Source organism: Hylobates moloch, unplaced genomic scaffold (assembly GCF_009828535.3).
Source record: "Hylobates moloch isolate HMO894 unplaced genomic scaffold, HMol_V3 SCAFFOLD_11, whole genome shotgun sequence".
Lineage (NCBI taxonomy): Eukaryota > Metazoa > Chordata > Mammalia > Primates > Hylobatidae > Hylobates > Hylobates moloch.
Window position 1 is genome coordinate 57,241,457 of NW_026652286.1, and position 16,732 is coordinate 57,258,188.

The 16,732-nt window shown below is 36.8% G+C and overlaps 1 protein-coding gene and 1 pseudogene across 5 annotated transcripts in view; both read right to left on the reverse strand.

The window, feature by feature from the left end:
- Nucleotides 1–16,732, reverse strand: part of DLG2 (discs large MAGUK scaffold protein 2) — a 2,210,459-nt gene that overhangs the window by 1,581,737 nt on the left and 611,990 nt on the right. The window lies entirely within an intron of this gene.
- Nucleotides 7,975–9,898, reverse strand: LOC116477254 (heterogeneous nuclear ribonucleoproteins C1/C2-like; annotated as a pseudogene).

The window sequence follows — 16,732 nt, forward strand, 5'->3', positions numbered from 1 at the left end:
CTATTGAGTATCCTTTTTACTATTCTACGTTCTAGAGGCACATATGAATTACTCATTTTCCGTGATTTCAAGGAAACCATAGACTGGTCAACAGGTTAGGTATATAAACAGATCATTAAAATACAATGTGGGCCAGGTGTGGTGGCTCATGCCTGTAATCCCAGCACTGTGAGAGGCCAAGGCAGGCAGATCACCTGAGACTGGGAGCTCGAGACCAGCCTGACCAACATGGAGAAACTCCATCTCTACTAAAAATACAAAATTAGCTGGGTGTGGTGGTGCATGCCTGTAGTCCCAGCTACTCGGGAGGCTGAGGCAGGAAAATCGCTTGAACCTGGGAGGCAGAGGTTGCAGTGAGCTGATATTGTGCCATTGCACTAGAGCCTAGGCAACAAGAACAAAACTCTGTCTCAAGAAAAAAAATACAGTGTGATAGGCATTATAATTACAAACATAATTATTAGACTAAGCAATGAATTGCACTTACCATTACAGTGGTAATACAAATAATGAAAAAAATTATTTGCTAATTAAACAAATAGATAAATCATTGCTTTTGGGGTTATTGTTATGGATATAAAACATTAAAATATCACAGAAAGAAGGATATTCTGATTAATATAGGACTCCAGTTACTAAAATATCAAATGAGTATTTTTTTCCCGACTATTTTTGCTAAAGTGATTTTAAGAAAATGAATGGATTTTGGAGTATAAAAAACTTGATTTGAATTCCAGCACTGATACTTAGGTGTTAGGTGGCTTTTAGACAAATACAAATTTTATCACCCCTTAGAGCCTGTGTCATCATTTGTAAAATTAAGAGAGTTGTTGTAAGAAATAAATAAGGTAATGCATTTAAAGTGGCAAGTTCATAGAAGGTCTTTTATCAATATTAAATATCTTCTCATTTTCAGTGTGGAAAAATTTAATGTCATGTACCTGCCTTCAGAGATAGTATTTTATATCAAATTGAATTTTCCAAAAATAGTTGCAACACTTTTTGTTCCACATGCTCTTGCTAACAACATTTGTCATCCCTATTGAAATGCAGAGTGTATGAATCCTTCCCTTGAATCTTTTATAGCACTTGTAGCAGCCTTTGTGACTACCTGCCTCAATTAATAGAGTATGGCAGAAGTTATATTTCTTTCAAGATAGTCTCAAAAGGAGACATAGCTTCTGTCTGACTCCCTCTTTCTTGAACTACGTAGCTTTGGACCCTCAGATAACATTAAGACTTCTGTTTGCTCTAAAGTAGCCATGGTGGAAGAATTGCATGGAGAAACCACACAAAGATAGAGCAAAGATGCCCCAGCTAGAAAGATAAATAAGGATTTTGTGATTCTTGGCTAAAAAGTACATTCAAAACCCTAAGTGTCCTCATTGTTGCTAATGTCCTAAATCAGAGCATATGATGAAAACAGGAGAAAACAACTTATCAGCTCCTGTTCTCTGATGATTTGAAAAGTATGAGTGCAATCGCTCTAAATAATAAATAACAGGCACAAGTAAATATCTAGCTCATGGAATCAAAATCTTCAAATATAGAAGGAAAGAAATGCACATAAGAGAAGGTAAAATTTTTGAAAGTAAGTTAAGTTACTAAGTGTATTCTTTATAGCTATTTTGTCAAGTTGCATGCAAAATTCTTTTAGAAATCTAGTGAAAAAAATCTATCCTAATGTGAAATATTGGCAGATGACATTCAGGTGAGCAGCAGTTAGGGATTACAGCAAAATAGTTATTTTTTTTAAGGTGCATGCTATTATGCTATCAAAGGCTTAAATATTAGAATGAGTGATTTTTTCTTTAAAAGACTTTTTTTGGTAAGAATACACAGTAAGTTTCTTTATTTGTATGTAATGTTAGCACTGCATTACTAAATTAATTTGTATATCAAAATCTGGATTCTCCTCAAAAGAGAGGACTCTAATATCAAGAAATCTAGATTCTAACAGTAAAACAAACAAGGATATCAACAATAAAAATAGATTGGTACTATAAATGATAAGCTTAAGAGTTAGGCTTGGTTTAAATTATGGCTTCACTCAAATCCAGCTGTGTAGCCTTGGGCAAACTGCTTAACTTTTCTGAGCCTTAATTTCAACTAATGTAAAAGCAGTGAAATAATACATTTACCCAGTGGGTTGTTGTAAAGAATAAATGCAACAAGATATGCAAAGTTCTTATCACAGGACATAGTACATATTTGGTGCTCAATATGTTTTAGTTCCTTGTAATTCTTCCTTACATATGCAGTTTTTAATTTAGAAAAGAGTAGGTATTACTTAAGGATGACTTGCTTTCATCAGAAACTATACCAGTGCACTAAACAGATGGAAAGAAAAAGCATCTTTATAGTTTCACCCCCTAATATCTCACTTCAATCCCGCTCCTCAGCTCTTTACTATACAGGGAGGGTTACACGCATCCCTTTCTCCTCCATATTTCTGGCTCTGCCCATGGTAAGGGAGCTATTTCTATCCAGCAATTAATAGTACAGTATTGATTTACTTCTTTTCTTTGGTTTTAACACTCCAGAAGAAGAGAACTGGTAAGTAAAACGATTCATACTTCAAAGCCCCACCCTGACCTAACACACATCAGGTACGTGGAATACCTCCTTTGGTACACCCCAAACCTGTACTGGTTCTGTAAATGGTCCTCTCTACCTGTCTAGGGTACCTGTCTTGGGCACCTTATGCCTCTAGAGAAAATCAAGCTACTTCAGGAATTGGTAATTGCACAAGATTTATGATCTCCAAGCTCTGCGGGGCCTTTACTACTGCCGAGTTATCCCGAGTCTTCTATCGCCACCCTTCTGTATCTCTTAGCAGATTATGGCCTCTTGAAGTTATCAGACAGCTTTCAACTTCCATACTACCTACAGAACTATTTATACCTGTACTTGTATTTTACTCCCCGCCTCTTGACTCAGAATAATGGTGTCTCTTGCGTTCATTGAAGGCAGCTAAGTCACCAAGAGCACTGAAATGAATGCTTGCCGATTTTCAGAAGTAGTAGATGCCGAAATTGTGTGCAATTGACATGGCTTTTCAAACTGAGTATCTCCCTTTGTAACATGTTCTATTTGGTCTTTGGAAAATTCTTAATTGTATGCTGCACACACATTCATTTGCTATTTTTTGGGTTAAGTTTATACTTCTAAACACACTATTTGTAGTCTAAAATTTAGCACATTAGTTTATGCTCTAGTCCAACATTTCATTCTTTAATTATAAGAGACCACCGAATGAAAATATATTTCTTTCAGTAGGAGATTAGCCTGTGTATTTTTAAAAAAAAAAAAAAAAAACTTAACAAAACGAAAAACAAGCCAACTAGCTTTCCTAGCTGTGACAAGTTTCTGTTTTCAAAAAAGTAATCTTAAATAAACTACCAGTCTTTCAAAACTGAGAGCATTAATTACTTCACCTTAAAATATGTATAAGATGATGCCTTAAATTCACAGGGCAAAAAGAGCAAAAGCTTGAAAAAGATGAAAAGAACACAATTTACAGATATTGGCAAACACTTACAACTCCAGCTTCTATGAACTTTCCCAAATAAATCTATAAAGCTCATAATACCGTGCCTGTTACTTAGAAAGTATATACTCAGTAAACTACAGCTATTTATCTTCTGTGTCAAGAATTGTCTCCACAATTCGAATCAAGTGTTATATGGAACTTTGTACCATGATTTTATCTCTTAATAATCTTAAATTCAAACTCTTATAATAGTTTATGGTAACTTATCTCATAGAAATTACAGAATGGAAATCAATGTTATCTCTGATTCTATGAAATGAACTAGATTTATGATTTGGGAGCAGCACAAAAACAACATAATGTCTACTACAAAAAAAGTCAATATTTGAAAACTAGTTTTATTACAAATGAAGTAATTTTTCAAAAGTTTAAAAAGGTTAAAATAGAAATTAAAAAATAGTATAGGTAAAAATGTCATCGTCAAATCCCCATGTTGTTCTTACTGAAATTAAGTAAGGTAATTTCATATAATAATATTGTCATTGATGTTTTAATAATCAAAACTCTAACAGTTGAGAAAATAAATTGTGTGTATGTTTCTCTTTTGCACCTGTGTTATTATCAGCCTCAGGTAGTAAGCTTTACTCAGGATAGCAATCTATCAGAAATGCATGCTGAATATTTACTAAATTACTATACTTTTTGACCTCAACCTCCTGTCTTAATAGTTCTTCACTCCTTTTTCAGCTCCTACCCTTTAACCTCACAGAGATATCTATCACTTTAATCTTTTCATTTATTCCTCAGTTTACTGGTCCCTTTATATTTTGTTCTTTAGCCAGCTTGAAACTAATGACTGTTCATTTGAACTATTTTCCCACCAGTATCTTTGATTTCTTTTAGTGCAATTCTTCAGGTGCAACTCTTCAGCAAAATCCAAATCCCAGATAAATACTGCATCTGGTCTCTCTCAACTGACATCTAGGAAATGAAGCTCTGTGGGATAGGAACTCACACACACACTAAGAGCAATTTCTATGTAGTCAGTTTCCACACTCAGCTACGCACTGTCCTTTAATCAACTCCCCCTCTCATTTCCCTCAAAAAACGTCTCAATCATCTCCATCTGCCTCCAAGTCCTTAGTTGACTTCAGCTTCTCATTTTGACAGGTTAGATAGCCCTCAGTCTCCTAATAAAATTGAGCTCATTAGGTGTGTTCTCCCTGCACAGGTACACCACAGCCAGACCTAGAAAGCTAACCCACAGCCACAGCCATCCTCACCCTGTGCCTTTTCCTACTCTCTTCTGTTCTGCTCTCCCATCTATAGCAGAGGTTGGCAAACCTGTGAGTCAAATCTGGCTTGCTACATGCTGTTATAAATAAATTCTTAACGAAAACAGCCATGCTCATTTGTCTATATATTTTCTGTGGCTGCTTCAATGCTACAAGGGCAGAGTTGGGTAGTTGCTACAGATATCTTATGGTCCTCAAAACCTAAAATACTATCTAGCCCTTCAATGAAAAAGTGTCCTGATCTCTGATTTATATCATTGACATCTTCCTCTTTCCTAAATCTTTTCCTTCAGCCTGTAATTATGGTCAACTATGTTCTAGTCTAAAAATGTTAGTTTAGGGTGTTTTGGTTTTTTGTTTTGTTTTGCTCAAACTCTCTCCAGTTGTATACCAATTTCTGTCTTGCCCTACTCATAAAACTTGTCCAGGGAGTATGTCATATTCTCTTTCTCCACTTTATTTTTTTTTCATTCCTTTCTTCCTGTAACCTGATTTTTGCCCCTACTACTTTGTTGAAATTTGTTCCTATTAAAATTAATGATGACCTTCTATCTGTCAAAGTTAAATTTTAAATGTCTAATCCTAAACTAATTGACTCATCTTTAGGGACATTCCCCTTAAAACTCTGTAATCCAACATTCTTAGCAAAGAGCACATAGCAGGATCATTTCCAGAGGCTTCCACCTTTATGCTATCACTAACCGGAATTACACTTAATGATTACAAGTTGTTGCTTCAGAGATAAGGGATTAAATTTACTATTCCAGTCTGAGAAAAGTAATCAAGTCACCACAATATTGTGGCAAATGGGAGAAGAAAAGCTACTGGAGATATCAGTCAATACACAACCTCCACCCTCACCATATAGGATGCAAACAAACACTTGCCCTTGAAGAACACATTCGCCCCAATTACCCTTCCTTCTCCCTCTTCTAGGATCATTACCATCATCTATTCACTAGCGAAAACTGACCAAAAGATGTCCAAGACACGTTGGAGTGCAAGGCTTTCTCAGTTATCTCTTAAAGTGAAGAATAATAACCACATAAGGAACACGGGGCCTTTATTTCTCTTGGAAAATTGATTTTCCTATGGACTAATGATATAAGTGTATCTGGAAAATATGTGAGATACTCTTTTAGAGATGCAGATGATTAATCACAATTTTAACTTCTTATAATGATGCTTGGCACAGGATAAGCAAATAGAAATTAAATGTAGAAACCAACAACACATGTTCACTTATTTAATATGGAACTTCCATATTCTTGAATATAAACCACCACATTAATGAGTGAAAGTATAACAAAATTGAAAGAACATAATCAGCTTTCCTTTAGGGTAGGAAGGCAGCTATTTAGGATTCTTCCTCACTTATCAATTAACAGAGCCGTGAAACTAACAAGGAGACACAAATATGCAAAATCACTGATAATCGCAGTCAACACTTTATAGGTACCTGGAAGGGGGAAAAAACCTTTTTACTTCTATTGTGGTAGGGATAAATTAACTGTCTCTATCTGACATATGTTTTGATTTTTAAAACTAAATAAAATCAGAAAGCTAGTAGAAAGACACATATGTCAACTTCTACTCTGTATCCCTATCAAAGATTCGTGGGATCTTTGCCTCTAAGTAAAGCAGCATAGCAAGCCACGGATCTCACATGGGAAAGTCCTTTCAGATTAGAACAGAGATATCCCTTTCTCATACTCACACTCTCTCATCCCACAAAATCTTAACTTAGGGAGGGACTTTAACATGAATATTCATACTCTGATGGCCCAAGTAAGTATGATTAAGATGTAAAGATTGTAATCCTACAATTAATAAGGTAGATGTAATAAACGTGAATGAAAAATTTTATTCCATAGAAAACATGCCTTCTCTTTTTTTTTCTCCAAATTCCTGGCATAATAAGGACTTGTTTATTTTCAGGAAAAAAGTTCCCAAACATCAGGCTGTTCAAAAAATAACCCACAGTATCAACTTTAGAAAACAAATGTTAAGACTATAACAGTTTTTCTAGAGGATGCATTTGACATGCCAACTCTCATTCACAAAAATACATTGTTACATTTGTGTTGAACTGCCCTACATACACAGCATACTAATGTAGGGGTGTAACAAACATACTTTTAACTCAAACTGCTTTCAGGAGCTACTCAACTAAATGAGATTGCCTTTGCAGTTAGGGAAGCACCTACTGAACTTATGTATTAATGAAAAGAACTGTACTCCCTGGATAACAAGAGATTATTTTGGAGACAGTTGATGAAAACCATACATCCTTTTTATTGTTAAATCATAAAGAGTTATCAAAATTAAAAGAAAAAATTACACGGTAAGACTTAACAAAACTACTAGGATCGTCAAAGGAAGTGAAAACGGGACTAGGCGCAGGGCAATATGAATTAATGAACATGGAAGGACAAGGATAGGGGAACACTGAGCATATGCTGAAGATACTAGGGGAGAGGATCTGGTGAAAAATTCCATCTTAGACAAGTGCCTAGGTAAAGAAATAATGGGATAAGATTTCTTTTTTATTATCATTTTATTATTTATTTATTTTTTATTATACTTTAAGTTCTCGGGTTCATGTGCACAATGTGCAGGTTTGTTATATATGTATATATGTGCCATGTTGGTGTGCTGCACCCATTGCTTTGGTATTTCTCCTGATGCTATCCCTCCCCTCTCCACCCACCCCATGACAGGCCCCAGTGTGTGATGTTCCCAACTCTGTGTCCAAGTGTTCTCATTGTTCAATTCCCACCTATGAGTGAGAACATGCAGTGCTTGGTTTTCTGTCTTTGTGATAGTTTGCTGAGAATGATGGTTTCCAGCTTCATCCATGTCCCTACAAAGGACATGAATTCATCCTTTTTTATGGCTGCATAGTATTCCATGGTGTATATGTGCCACATTTTCTTAATCCAGTCTATCATTGATGGACATTTGGGTTGGTTCCAGGTCTTTGCTGTTGTGAACAGTGCCACAATAAACATACGTGTGCATGTGTCTTTATAGCAGCATGATTTATACTCCTTTGGGTATATACTCAGTAATGGGATGGCTGGGTCAAATGGTATTTCTAGTTCTAGATCCTTGAGGAATCGCCACACTGTCTTCCACAATGGTTGAACTAGTTTACAGTCCCACTAACAGTGTAAAAGTGTTCCTATTTCTCCACATCCTCTCCAGCACCTGTTTTTTCCTGACTTTTTAATGATCGCCATTCTAACCGGTGTGAGATGGTATCTCATTGTGGTTTTGATTTGCATTTCTCTGATGGCCAGTAATGATGAGCATTTTTTCATGTGTTGTTGGCTGCATAAATGTCTTCTTTTGAGAAGTGTCTGTTCATGTCCTTCACCCACTTTTTGATGGGGTTGATTTTTTCTTGTAAATTTGTTTGAGTTCATTGTAGATTCTGGATATTAGCCCTTTGTCAGATGGGTACATTGTAAAAATTTTATCCCATTCTGTAGGTTGCCTGTTCACTCTAATGGTGGTTTATTTTGCTCTACAGAAGCTCTTTAGTTTAATTAGATCCCATTTGTCTATTTTGGCTTTTGTTGCCATTGCTTTTGGTGTTTTAGTTATGAAGTCCTTGCCCATACCTATGTCCTGAATGGTATTACCTAGGTTTTCTTCTAGAATTATGGTTTTAGGTCTAACATTTAAGTCTTTAATCCATCTTGAATTTTTATACTGATCTTTGACAAACCTGACAAAAACAAGAAATGGGGAAAGGATTCCTTATTTAATAAATGGTGCTGGGAAAACTGGCTAGCCATATGCGGAAAGCTGAAACTGGATAATGGAATATTTCTAAACCCCACTATGTGCTTCAGAGTCATCCTCTCCTTCCTCAGCCTCTTTTTCCATCATCCTTGATCAACTCCAGCTGGCCATCCCCCCGTCTTCATTGTCATCATCATCCACTAGGTATCCCTCCTCAGCAGAGTCATCTGCGTCCCCCTCCTCAGCAGGGTCATCTGCATCCCCCTCAGACTCCAACTTCACATTAGTCTCATCTTTCTCCATGGAGCTGCTGCTCTGCTCCTCTTCTGACTTATTCTTCATATCTACTGCTTGTTTGTTCTGTTCCTTTTCAATTTCTTCCAGGTTTCCCAGGAGAGAATCCACTTTTTGTTTTATCTTGGTCAACTCCTTCTTAATTGCCTGAAGAGTCATCTCCTTTCAACTTTCCAGACTTAGAAGATCCCCGCTGTCCACTCTTAGAATTGAAGCCACTTTTTTCCCTTCGTGAGGTGTTTCCTGATACACCCTGACATTTCGAGGGCACTACAGCTCGGGCAATAGGAGGAGGAGGAGGAGGAGGAGGAGGAGGAGGAGGAGGTACACCTGCTGCGTAACTGTACATCCTATCATAATAATCCCACTGAAAGTCATAGTCTAAGTCAAAAGAAGAGCCATACATCTCCGCTGCAGATCGTTTCACACCTGCTTTTCCTCGGTTCACTTTTGGCACTGCAGCCAGGTTAATATCTAAAACCTGGTCAGCAATCATTCTGTCATCCTCTCCTGCTACAGCAGCCTGGGCATTTCTCTCATTAATGTATGGAAAGAAAGCAAAGCCCTTATGAACAGAGGAGTCCACAATTTTGCCATACTTCAAAACGATTGCCTCTACATCAGATTTCTGGACCACAAGAGTGTTGAGATTCCCAGTGAGCACACGGGAGTTCATGGAGCTGTCTTGTTGGTAATGTTGCTGGCCATTGTGTTTGATGATAAGATTTCTCAGACAGCTGAAAATGTGGCTGAAGATAAAAAAAAATCTCATAGGAGTGAGGAGGGAGAAGAGATTCGATTCTGAGTCTCCTACTCCTGGGTTCTACATGGAGAATCCAAATGCTGCTCGAGGTGGGTAATGCAGCCACAACTGCTCAGTCTTTTTCTCTTCACAAAGAGAAAATATGCCTTCTTTTCACACATCATGGAACTATACAAAATTTTATCATTTATTATGTCACAAAAAATCAGCATATATTAAAATGCAAAACTCATAAAGGCAAAATTCTCTGAACACAGTAATTTAAAGCTAGAAACTAAAACTAGCTTAAAACTAACGTTTTGGAATAAAACTAAATACATTCTAGCCTTTAAAAATTGCATAAAAAGGAAATAAAATTAACCACTTAGTCATAAAATAGGAATGTAATATATTACATTTATGGGACACTTTCAAACATATTTGGAGACTAATAGACTTAAGGCACTATGATTATTTCTAAAAGAATAAAAATAAGGTGAGTCTATATATCAAGATATTAGAAAAAATGCAGTCAGAATAAAAATAAAACAGAAAGAATGAAACACTAAAAAGAAAATTAGAAAATTACTTAAGAGCACAAAAAACTGGTAAGAAATAGAACACTTAGTTCTTAAGATAGAAAATGAAATCGATAAACTTCTCACAGATCTAATGAAGACAAAAATAATATATACTTTGCGACTAAGGAAAATAATATAACCACAAATACAAAGAAAGTATTTTAAAATGGCAAGGGAATTATATATATGTTACTCTGGATTACCTATAAACATAAACTAGGAACTATAAAACAGGGAGGATACTATGTCACAAAAGCAAAGAATAGGGTTTGGATGCAAGCTATACTGTGTACTAGTTATAGATAAGTTACCCAACTGCTTTGAGCCATGTTTTCTTTGTCTGTAAAATAAGAATTTAAAATATCTTTAATAATAGTGTTTTCAGAAGTATTGCTTATGTCATTGTCATCTTTGTTGTAATTCTCTTTTCTTCCTCCTCATTATTAATATTCACTACCTTTGAGGAAAACTTGATATGTACCCAAACAAGTTGAAACTTAAAAGTTATTTTTCCAATCAATACTTTAATCCATCCATAAGAACCAGGTGCAATGCATACCATTTACCTTATTACTTATTTTTTCCCCAAATGCAAGTATTAGCAACATTCATTGCATCTGAGAATATAAAACCTTAATGACATATCCTCCAAGGGAAAAAACTCTTGCCCAACTTAGAAGACCTGCAAGGATTGATTGTACTTAATAATGAATGTAGTGCTCTTAGAGTTATATAATTGTCATTGAACAAATACATAGGCATCAAATTTAAAGAAAACCAAGAAGCAGAGCTAAACAACATCGATACTAAAAAAATGAAAAGTTAGGAGTTTTTTTCTATCACTTATCAGTAAACCTGAAGGCTCAATATAAGCCTATAAGATTCTAAAAACGAGAAGGATGCTTTATTTGTATTAGTCCCTAAAAATCTTAGAATGTGGTAAAAATAAAAAATAAAAAACAGTAAAACTGGAGCTCTCAGATTTATGTATGTCCTTAGGCTTTTTCTTACAGTTTCAATGTGGATTATTATTGTCAGAGTAAAGTGAAACGGGAAAGTAAAATGTAAAATTCAATTTGCAACCTCTAACATTTTCTTTTTTCAGACCTAAATAACAGTTATTACCAATTTAAAATTTGTATAACAGAATCTATCCAGGGAAAAAAAAACAAGTCATTTTGGTGCACAATTGCAAAATGCCAAAAAATTAATAACTTTGTCTACTTATCTACTTGTATTAAGATTTTGACCCATTTTGAATCCATTAATATATTTAGAACACAAGATAATAGAGATTAAATAAATATACAAACGAAATATAGTTTTCTACTCTCAAGAAACACACAGAAGATTTCAGCAGAAAAGAAAAAATCAATTATAAAACTGTGTAATAGAAGTATACTGTACCTATATATCTATATACTATATCTCTATAACTATTCTATATAGGATATCAGAGGATATTCTATATAAGATATCATAGGATAGAGATGTATTTAAAAATAATAGTAACTTATTGAGCATCAAAATATAGATTGCTAAGTGCTTCATTTATATTATTTATCTCACTAAACTACTGCATGTTAAGAATTATTATGCCCATTTTACAAACATAAAATTGAAGTTTATGGAGTTTAGATTGGTAAACAAATAAACCCAAAATTAAGGTACATTTTTGTAACTTCGACACTCATACCCTTTGGCCACCCCACTGTTTTCGTCAAATTAAGATAAATCCAAGAATTTGTCAAATCCTGGGTTGACAAAATATGTATATATACACGGTTCTAAGATTCTGCATCTTACCCTGTCTTCTTTTCTTCATCTAAAAGTGGATTATAATTAAACTGTCCCCATTAATTTCAGGGGGTTGATGGGAAGATCAAATATAATATATGAGACAATTATTGAAAAGTAGACACACAAAGTTAAGGCATTTGTAAAATGAGATGCAGGATTACAGTAATGAAGCTCTTCCTCAGCATTAGAAACTAGGCCAAGCAACCCAGGAACCAGGAGCTAGTTACAGGATGGGAAATGTATCTGACGTACATTTTACTTATTTAAAATATTTTACACATGACAACCTTTGTTAAACAACCTCAAGGTAAAAGGCACCAAAACTGTGTTTTTGTATCTAATTACCGCTAGAGTAACAATTAAAACACAGACCAAGTAGAAAACTGTGTGACTTTTTTCCTCAGAATTCAGTCAGCAAAGACTAGAAATATGCATAAATGCGGCCCCCAAAGCAACTTTTTCCCTCTGCAGCACATTCCTGAAGCCCAAAAGAAACGAATAATTGTCTAGACTCTTCATTGCATGTTGTCTATATAGCCACCATCATCCTTTAAACGTGCAGAAAAAAACAGTGCCACTTGTTAGCAGAGAGAAAATCATCTAAGACATTTGTAAGTACTCTGTTGTCTCTGTTCCTAACATAACCCTCTCCATACTGGCTTAAGTTTCATGAATGTACTCCCCTCGGAATTCTGTCCTTTCTGCAGACACTTTTTTCCAAGTTTTGTTTTAGACTTTCCTAACATATTTTCAGGTCTCTCAGGTAACATAAATTCAGGCTTCTCAAAATGTCTGCAGAGGGACTAAAGTTATTCCTTCCAAGGAGGAAGTGCATTCTGTCAAAACAAATCATACATCAGGAAGTAGATAAATAAGAAAAGCTAGACAGTAAAATATTCCACTGATTCGCAAAATAATCCTCATTCATCTCTATTATTATTTTAAAAATCACCACCATATTTACGTATGTGCAATATTACATGTAATTCTGTCTCAGGAAGATTAGGTCCGTGTTTAGTTGTGAATGAATGACCACGGAGAAGCATTTTTAAATTTAACGTATTCTGTAATTGTAGATAAATTTTCCATTGTGTCTCGCAAGAACACAGATACATACACTCATCATACCATGATAGCACTGCATTTGTGTATATTTGAGTACATAGGGAATGCTAGCAAATTTATTTAACACAGAGGACAATAAACAAATTTCTTCATATTGATGCTTCAATTCAGAATGCGCAATACTGTTGACATCTGGCCTCAGGCTCTGATCAGAACTGTTACCATAAAGAAGTATTGTTGGAGTCTGACTTTCCTCGATGAAATGTTAGACACAACAGCCAAGTGCAACTTCATATATTAGTAGATGCTAATGGTTGTAATTTAGACCAAACCACTTTGATACAATTTGGGAAATTTAGTTCTTCTAAACAAATGATACAACTTTATTGAAAGACACAAAAGATGTCAGCATATATCATGTTCTTATACAGGATTACTTAATATAATTAAAATGCCTGTCATCCCAATTTAATATATAAAGTTAATGCAATTTTAATTAGAATTGCAAAAAATGTTGGAGAAAATCATTCTAAAATTCACTAGAAGAATAACTGTCTGGTAATTGCAGAGATATTCTGTAAAAGTTGGCAATAAGGAGGTTTTATCTATTCAGATATTAAACCTTACTTAAACACTATCTTAATTAAACTAGTATGGTAAAAGAGTATATCAGTGGAACAGAGATTAAAAATAGATTTGAATATGTATTAGAACTCAGTATATGATAAACATAACATTCTACTTTAGAGTGCAAAAGATAATAAATGTTTTAGATACATATGATTATCTAGTTGTTAGTACATAAAGTTAGAGACCCTCTTCACATTATATTCAAAATAAATTTCAAGTAGCTTAGTGGTCTAAATGTACATAAGACAATAAAGATTTTCAAAAAAATTTTGAAGTTATTTTTATAACCTTGATGGTACAGAAGATCTTCTGAAACCTAATTCAAAAATCAGAAGCCAAGAAGAAATAAAATTTACATATTTGAATATAAGAAAGTTAAAATTTTCAAACAAAAGGCAGCAAAAAATAAGCCAAAATACAAACAATAAACTGGAAGAAAATACTTATCAAAGTTATAGTAGCCAAAAGGTTCTTAAATATGAACAGTTCTGCTAACTAAAAAGTAAAGAACATACTAGAAAATGGTAATTTAAAAAAGCAAAGAACATGAACAGAAATTTCGTAGTAAAGAAATTGCAAATCCCAACCTCAGTTATAAGGAAGATACGTAAATTAAAATACGAAGACTTTTTCATACAACAGCAATATTAAAAGCATGTTAATACTATCTAATGTTCTGAGAAATGTGTAGAAATAAAAACTTTCACAGAATTTTGTTGGGAATATATATCGTTAAAGCTTTATTGAAGGGCAATCTATATAAATATTTTAATATTTAAAATAAGCATATTCTTTTGGCCGGGCGCAGTAGCTCACACCTGTAATCCCAGCACTTTGGGAGGCCGAAGCAGGAGGGTCACAAGGTCAGGAGATTGAGACCATCCTGGCTAGCACGGTGAAACCCCGTCTCTACTAAAAATACAAAAAATTAGCCGGGCCTGGTGGCGGGCGCCTGTAGTCCCAGCTACTCAGGAGGCTGAGGCAGGAGAATGGCGTGAACCCGGGAGGCAGAGCTTAAATGAGCCGAGATCATGCCACTGCACTCCAGCCTGGGCAACAGAGCAAGACTCTGTCTCAAAAAAAAAAAAAAGAAAGAAAGAAAATAAGCGTATTCTTTCACCTTACAATTTCACTCTTACAAATTTGTTTTACTGAAATATTTGCCTATGAGTACAGAGCTGTAAGTCTAAGGATGTCCAATACAATACTGTTTCTAATAACAAAGGATTATAAATAACACAAACGCTTATTAATAGATAAATGGTTGAGCAAATTACAGTTTGTCCATATTATAAAATAATAGGTGTCAGTCGCTAAAAGAAAGCAGAACTATTGAGTTAGACAGAAGCTCATTATATATTTAAAAGAAGTGAAAAGTTGTAAAGTAGCATATACAGTGTGGTCTTTTTTTTTTTTTGCTGAAGGTACATTTAGCAAAGAACTAAGACATAAAACTGTTAAATACACATATGATATACACATACATCAGAAAGAATTTGTCAATAAGTTAACACTAGCAACGTCTGGAGATTGAGTTATTCGATTTTTTTTTTCCTTTTCTTTACTCTTTATCCAGAAGCAGGGGCTATAATTGTCACAGAACCCTTGGGATGTCGATTTGCCAGCCAGAAACCTCTGTGGCAAGCAGCGCCTTCTGCCTGAGTATTGCTCGTGCCCACAGGGCTCGTTCCGCCCACTTGGCCTGGCAGGCTGCGCTTGGCTCACGCTACTGGCCTGCATCTCACACCTGCCAAGGGGAAGCCAGGCACGGAGTGGCAAAGAGTGTATGAGAGAAATAGCATGGGGTCCGCCCACTGTGCACAGCCAGGCATGCTAGCTGCTGTGGCAAGGCAGACAACTCCAGGCACCAGCACAAGTGCCAGCTCCCTGCAAGGTTGTGGCTGGACCAAATGTACCACAAACGGCTTCAGCTGCAGGCACCTGCATCTGGATAAGGGGAACACAGTGGCACTGGGAAGCTTGGAGACATCAGGAACCAAAGAACCCCAAAGAGGGTGTCACAGCCCTGGCTTGGGGAGCCCCTAGGTCTGGGATCCCTGAAGGGCTGCAGCTCTTCTGTCCTTCTCATCACCCATGACGTGGGAAGCGGAGGAGGGGGGTGTTTCAGCCCTGTTTGTGTTGCAGCTCTTTCAGTCCCACCATTTGGCAGGTCCTAAGTTCTTGTCCACATCCTGGAAGAATGAGGTACATGGATAATTTGAGGGTGACCAAGGCGGAGAGGAGACAGAACAGCTTCATCAAGAGACAGAACAGCTCTCAGAAGAGCCGAAGTGGGTAGTTTCTTTCTGCAGGCAAGTTGTCCTGAGGAGTATCCAGCTGTCAGTGAAGAGGGATCCACAGTGGGTGGCTCCTTTCCGCAGGCAGGTTGTCCTGACGAGACAACGGCAACCGAATTGGATAGTTCTTTCCCACAGCTCGTCTCCGAGGTCTCTGTGAGTCTGGCTGAGTCTGACTGAGTTCGGGGTTTTCATGGGCTTCAGATGGGAGGAAGCGTGTGCGGATCGGTCCATGGGCAGGCATGCGTGGGTCCGGAAAAAGCACTATAAGTTCTCACTGTAAGCCACGGACTCTACCCAGAACTGACAGCCTGGCCCCCATGTTTCAGGCCGTTCTTGACTTGAAGGTGAGGCTTCACCGGGAACCTGCCCCTTTCTGCCCAGGAGCCTGTCTGCTTCCTGCTGCCATTGCTCATGTCGTCCACAGAGCCTGCAGGCCCACATCGTGCCACCTCAGCGCCCCCTCAGCCTCCCTCCCATGCTCATGGGCACCCAAAGTCCAGAGAGGGGCTGAGGGGGCCGAGGGCTGGCCTGTCAGCCCTGCCCTAAGTGCACGCACATCCAGCTGGATCGCTACAGTGCCCAGGCTCAGCCTCAACTTTGCTCTAAAATCAGAGTGGACACCGGGAGCAGGGAGAGGCCAGACAGTGGGGGCAGGCACTTCAGAGCCTGTGGGGGCCAGGAGTAGAGAGGGACACTTCCCAGCCCCTGAAAGCACAGGGAAACCCAGGTCACTGCTGGGTGGCTGCACAGTTGCACCCAGGAGGGGGAGGCCCCCACCCCTC